The sequence below is a fragment of the Gavialis gangeticus genome, unplaced genomic scaffold (genome assembly GCF_001723915.1).
Source record: "Gavialis gangeticus isolate Ggan-Ray unplaced genomic scaffold, GavGan_comp1, whole genome shotgun sequence".
Taxonomy (NCBI): domain Eukaryota; kingdom Metazoa; phylum Chordata; order Crocodylia; family Gavialidae; genus Gavialis; species Gavialis gangeticus.
This window is the reverse complement of record NW_017729032.1, coordinates 85,993,960-86,001,303: the sequence shown is the minus strand read 5'-3', so window position 1 is coordinate 86,001,303 and position 7,344 is coordinate 85,993,960.

Below are 7,344 nucleotides of genomic sequence, written 5' to 3'. Positions count from 1 at the left end.
CAAACCCACCCCCCATCCACCCACCGCCCTCCCCACACCCACACCCATACCCACACACAAAACCCCATTTTTATAAGTTAAACATTCATATAGTAAAAACTCCTGCTGTCTCTAGTGGAAATCAATTTAAGCTAATCCTACATCCTTTAAAAAAAACTATATAGAACAAATAATTGTAATAAATGCAATTTGTATGAAACTACTGACTTTTTGTGACTTTCTCAGTGCATAGCCAAAATATAGTAATGAACATGAGAGAGTAGCAAATGTAATTTCTTTCATGAAGCTCAAATCAGGTTAAATCTGGCACTGTTATTCAAACAAAGTCTCACTGGTTTCCAGGAAGGTAACATAGAAACCAACCAATAACTGGATAAACTGAATAAGTGAGTAACTCTTAAGGTGTGAGAGAAATGCTATTAATATCACACGATTCACATCAGTTTAATGCAGTTTGCATATATTTGGTAATGTACCTGAGATTTTGCTAGCTGTACATTTTCTCCATTTTCAATGATGAAAACCAGGTTCATATGAGCAAATTTTGAAGCAAGTTTTTTTTTCCTAAATGGTGAGAGAAAAACTTGGATTTTCCTCTCTCTTTCTCCCTCTCAAATAAAAGTGATATGTTCCAAATGAAGTTACCATTTGTCTAGTTCTGAATCTGCTAAAAATGCGTTTTACACTGTGCAAATCTTATTTTTTACAGTTAAATACAAATCATGAGGAAAACACATATTACAAGATATTTATTTCACAGTCATGAACTGGCTTGCCATGAATCTCCTGTATTAACAAGGAAGGGCAACTCCTACTATAACTTTCTTTGGCTGACTAAACCCGTGTATATGCATTCACATATAGTCACACACATGCAAAGTATCAAAAATGAGTTTTAAAGAGTAATAAATTTTAATATTCCTTCCCTTTAAGTCAATAGTTCTGAAAATAGTGATTTGAGTATCCTTAACCAAGTGATTACAGTTGCTACATGTAACAGTTTTCCAGTAGTAGAAATAGTAGATTTTTTACAGCTTTCACAAGAACAATACAGTAAAATGAGCAATACAATTATATATAATAAAAAAACTGTGTGCATGCATGCATGCGTGTGTGTGTGTGTGTGTGTGCGCGCGTTTGTGTGTGTGTGTTTGTGTACAGGACCTGGGAGGAAGGAGGTCCCTCCATCCTGTTACACTCAGTCCTGTCACTATTGCCTGCTCAGAGACCACCCAGTCCTATTGCAGGACTTTCACACCTTGTTGAAAAAGGTCTTAATCGGTGAGGTGTCTTCCGGTTGTTTGAAGCAGAAGAGGAAGGGAATCCTAAGGCAGGGTCTCACTACCTGGCAGGGGTCTTATTAGCAGATGGCTCCCTGGGTCCCATCTCAAGGGTCTGCCCCATGGACCCACTGTTTAACAAACCAATAACAAAAGGAAACATTCAACAAAACTTCCCCTCCTCCAGGGTCTAGCAGTGCCCTCTCTCCCCCAGGCAGCTTACCTGGCCTTCTCCATAGTCAAGACCCTACTAACCTTTCCATATCTGCTGGGCAGGCTTTACTCTGTCCAGGGCATTCTCCTTTCTGGCTCACGTGGCCCACTGGACCACACCTGGTCCTTGCTAGCCCCAAAGGTACTGGTCTTATAGGGATTTGACTCCCCTGTTACAATATTCAATAAGTTTATCTATTCTTTATACAAGTTTGTACAACTTAAAAATACAGCATAGTATATAATACTATAAAACTAAAGGTAAAACAAAGTAGTGAACATTTAAACAAAACATGAGGACACTATTTTATTTTCACCCTCACTCTTTATGAAAGCATCACAAGTACACCGAGAAGTATGGGACAGGCTTTGAAGTGTTAGAAAGAAGCTTGATTGTTTGTAATGAATTAACCCATTGTTTAAAATGTCCCATGGAATTGAATGGAATGGAGATACCTATTCTCTCTCATTTCTTCAAAACACAACTAAGACCACAAATAATTATTAAATCATCTATCTCATTGTTCCCACAATAGCATATTCTGTCTGAATCTGGGGTCCGACACCACCTGCCCATGATAACTGTCACTCTCATGAGCATCTTGTAGCCTCAGTCTAGTAATGGCTTCTCATTTTTTGTGTTTTGCACCACAGACAGGTAGGTTTCTAAGCCAAAGGATGTTTGGTTGATCTTATAAAGGGGAAGTTTGAGGCAGTCTCACTGCTAGCACATCTGTCTGCATACTGCCATCTGCAATTCTTAAAATGATAGTTTGTTTTAAATATAGGGAAAATACTGCATCCGTGACCTGGTAAATTTCTCAGGCCACTTGTCTGGAGAAAAATAGAGATGTTATTCAACTGTCTAAACTACAGTTTACTTGGGGAAGGAGAGGCTTGGGGTATCTGGTAGGCATAAAAATCCTATTTCTATTTAGTATTTTGGAGTTCTTAATTGAGCTAAGATACTCACATGTATTAGTTCAGTGTTGGAAAGCATAAACCCTCCTACCCATCACAGAATAAAATATAAAATCTACTTTAAAATGTAATTAGAAATCTTTTCAGTTTTTGGACCATAGGGGCAGCACCCCAAAGTTCTGCTCCATACAATAAAATGAGCTCTAACTTGGACCTAAAGACCTGTACCACTCTTCTCTCTCCAGAACCACTCTCCTGTCTGTCTTATTGCTAAATGATAAAAATGCACATAGGGCTTGCTTTAGACTAGTATTTGCATTTTTAGTGTGCCTATTCCATCCTTTTATTCAGATTTTTTTCCAGGTCTAAAGCAGATTCCAAGGAATTTAAAAGAAAACACCGTCTCTAGTTTGATTTTTTTTCTGTAAAAAACAAACTAGTTTTCTTTCATTCCTAAAACAACAGTACCTTGGTTTTAGCTATGTTGATTTCCAAGGTATTTGAGGTCCTATACTGCTGAAAAGAATCTAATAATCTTTGGAGGCCTAATTGGGATTGTGACATTATTAATGTGCCTGCATAAAGCCAGACAGGGATAGGGTCATTCACGATCACGGGTAGTTGGAATTGATTCCCTGTTAGCTTTAATATCATTACTATAACTGTAATTTGTATCCAATGTGCATTCATTATCATTATAATTGTGCAAGAAATGTGTTACCGGAGTAAAAATTCCATTTATTGGATTCTAGCATGTTAAAATGTAACATGGGATATGTGAAATATGTGCTCTAGAAATGTATGCAACCATACCACATTGCATATTCCACTTTGCTCCCTCATTATAGCGTCCCTTTTCTGAAGTGGGTGACAAAAGAAGGATTGAAAAGTAATTGCAAGATAGTACATGCCATCACTTGGTCTCTTTCCTTAAGAGAATGTCAAACTCCAGCGCAAGAAAAAAGAAAAAAACAAAACAAAACCAGAAAATAAATACATCTCAAACAAATGCCTGACTATAGTTTAAAAAGTACAGAGATTTAAAAAGTAAAGAGATTTCTACCCTGTTTCTATCTACAGTATCTCTCTGACCACATTATTACTGCCATATGTATTACTGGCAGGAGCAGCTCTTTCAGAAGTGAATTAAATTCCAGTAAATACAAGCCTCCTATCTGTATTGGTCAGAGCCATTCATAATCTACATACGTACAAAAAACCATTCAGGAAATGTTGTATTATTCCAACTGTATTAATAAAAACAGTCTGATGTAACCGTCTTTCTCTTACACAAAGAGTACACTTTTTTAGTTTGTACCACTATGGCCTCATGGCTATCAATAGCGAGAACAGTGGCAGCAGAGTACCCACAAGCACCTTCTCCTATTATCATCTATTTTTGTTATCCTTTTATTCCTTGAATGCTTTTTTTTGTGTATTTATAATTCAAAAGTACATGCTATACCACTGAAGAAAACACAATGAACCAAACTCATTCTAAATATCATAGCACTAAAGCCAGGAATGAATTTAGACCATGCCTAGCACAAAAAGATTGGTTTAAGGTACAGCTTTTAATGCTAGCAAAATACAGAGAAACTGTGATAGAACACACTAGCCAACAATCACTTTTCAGTCTTTCTTTTGTCATCCACTTCAGAAAAGGGACTCTATACTAAGGAGCAAAGTGGAATATGCAGTATGGGATGACTGCATTACCACTAGAATACACATTAAAACTATTGATTCAGAATCTCACATCTATTATTGATAACCTTTTTAGATTCAACGCACTCCCTCCCTCTGCAGGATTTGTGAATTGTGTTGCACCCCATTTCAAAAAAAGAATTAATTTATTATAGTGCTTACCTCATTGCAGTGGAGCCAGATAGTGGAGGCAAGGAAGTTGCTAGGCAGGGGAAGCATAAGCCTGCCCTCATCCGCTTTTCTTCTTATAGCTGGACCCAGAGCCTACTTTTATCTGCTTATATGCTTATACTTCCTGCAGCACCCTTTGAAGACTGTTGTGACATCCCATGATGACCTAGCATGCTGGTTGAGAATCTGTGTAATACAGTGTAATATTAGGAAGAAAAAAATACACATATTTTGCCAGGCACAACTTTTCTGTATTTACTTAGCCCTGATAATCTACTCTTTAAAGTGCAGATATCTCAAAAATAAAGGATGATACCAGTCAAAAAGAAAAGAATTACAACTCTCCTCTTTCTTATGTGATACCTGTTGTTGCAACATTTTTAACTGGACTTACCATCAGAAAAGAAGTTCGACACTTGACCTAGGACTTCTTTAAGGAAAGCAAGAGCTCCAAAATCAATCATCTCCTGATGATGATGATGAGTCCATCCTAGAGTTTACATTAACAACTGGATCTTACTCTTCCAAATCTGAACATGCTAGAACTTAGTGTGACTTATCTCAAAACATGACTGTGTTTCTAAGGAGACCACTCTTGTACCAGTCAATAGGTATAGCGGCACTGAACTTACCAAAATAGATACTGTATTCCCCCTCTCTCCTATTATTCTTTTTTTCTTAAATCATAAGTTTTACATTATTCTTTCTTCCTTTTTGTTATATTTTGCTGATTGATATATTTTTTCTTTTTGTCTTCTATTGTATCCTTAAACTTCTTCCGACAGCGGGTAAAAACAAATCAGACATCCATATACATTGGAATATCCTTTTTTATATTGACTTCAACAACCTTTTTATCCTTGCCTCCATGTACCTCCATTTTTCACTCATTCATTCATTCTGCCAGCCTGAGACCCATCCCTGACCCTCTCTCCTTCACTTAATCTTTCCTCAGGCACAGTTAAAAACTTAATGGACACATCTAACTCTTGGAACCTATTTCAGTTCACTTTTCTATTGTCTTCTCTTGTAATATGGTTCTTTGTTGTAACCACTCTTCTGTGTAAGATCTCTATGAACCAACAGAAGCAATTTAGTTATATTGTACATTCACAAACTGCTTTAGCAACTTTACATTTTTTGGAATTGCTTAGAGTTGGTAAAAGAAAAAGGGGAAAGCAAAACAAGTTAATGGCCATGAGGTAGCTATGAAGAGAATTTCTAACGGAACAGAAGCTGGTAAATACTTTTGCATTTAAATACAACATGGGAAGTGAAATTTAAAAGATCTTCTAAACTCAGTTGGCATTTATATATGTACTCCAGGAGGGGAGCGGGGTGCTTTTATTAAAACAGCTCTCCGAAAGCCGCTTTAACTAAAGCACGCAGAGCATCACGTGTATCAGCATTCTCATGCTGACAAATGGTGGTGGGAGCACTTTAACTAAAGCTTGTTGAATGAGCTTTTGTTAAAGCACCCCTGCCATCATTTTTCAGCGTGGGGATGCTGATACACATGATGCTGGAGTCTGCTGGAACACGGTAATTACCACATTCCAGCAGACTTGATTAATCAAGTCTGCTCCAACACATTGTAATTACAGCATGTCAGAGCAGTGTCATTATACATGAATAGATGCCCAATGTCTTATTTACATACGAAACATAGTGCTTAAAGTTGGAGTTGGGGAAGTGATAGCAAAGGAAAGGAAAATGCCTGTAATTTGTTGATTGTATAGGTATTCAGTAAAATATATCCATTCTATAGGGCTTCTAGGACAGATGAAGGTATACAACTTGAGCATAAAGTGTTTTTTTCATTTGCTGAGTGGTATGTTAATTTATGTAATATATTAAGCTGGTGGGTAATATTTTGTGACTATATTTATTTGTTCCTTGGATGCTTAAATTGTGTGCATGGGTGTTTTCTGGATACATATTTTAAATTCAACTAATTGCAAGCCACATAAAAATATACATATAAATATATTATACCGTTTGCAATATAAACCAAACCATTTCTAGGGCAGCTTGGTTTCTTCTGAAGCAAATATCAAAACATTAATAAATTATATTGCCAGAGGGTAAGATTGCAGACAAGTGTTATAGGGCTTTTCTTTTCAGTTTGTGTGTAGGCTTGGAACCAAAACCAAAGTGAGCCAAACATCAAACATCAAAGCAAAAATACTACTACTACTACTACTAATAATAATAATGACAGCAATAGCAATAACCCCTTCCTGAACAACAACAACAACAAAATATGCAAAGAAAGAAGAAAGAACTTATTGTTAGCTATATATTCATCATCATTTGAAGGAAGAATGAAAAGCCTGGCACTGTCAACACTAAATGCCTCTCAATCTCTTTCTACTCTCCAGACTGTCTCAGTCATTGCAGTGCAAAATTAAGGTAGCTATAATTCTATTGTTAAACAGCCAAGGTGAACTCTTGACAAAAGATTAAAATAAGGCAAAGCTAGTGAACAACTACTTTGCCTCAGTCTTCACAAAAAAAAGCTGCAGCAGACAGCTAACAAATATTATTTGGATAAGGAAGGGGACAAGCTGAGGAAGGAGATAACAAAAAGAGACATTTGGAGAGCTTTACATGGATCTGAATCAATTCAAATGATCTGGGCCTAATGGACTTTTCCCCAAGGTACTGAAGGAACTTCAAAACTGATATCAGAGCCCTTGTCAATACTATTTATAAATTTGTGGGGGATGGATGAGGTACTAGAGGACTAGAAAAGAGCAAATATAGCATCTTCCTTTAAAAAAAGCATAAAGGATGACCCAAAGAACTACAACTGGGTGAGTTAGCCTCACCTGAATACCCAGCATATGCTAAGGAAGTCCATTTGCAGGCATGAGGAGGAGGAAAGGCTAATTGCAAGCAGCCAATATGCGCTTATAAAGAACAAATCATGTCAAACAAACTTGATCTCTTTCAACAAATTAACTACTTGGCTGGATGAAGGGAATGCTGTGGATATAGTTTCATAGTTTCATAGTTTCTAGGGTCGGAAGGGACCTGAGCAGATCATCTA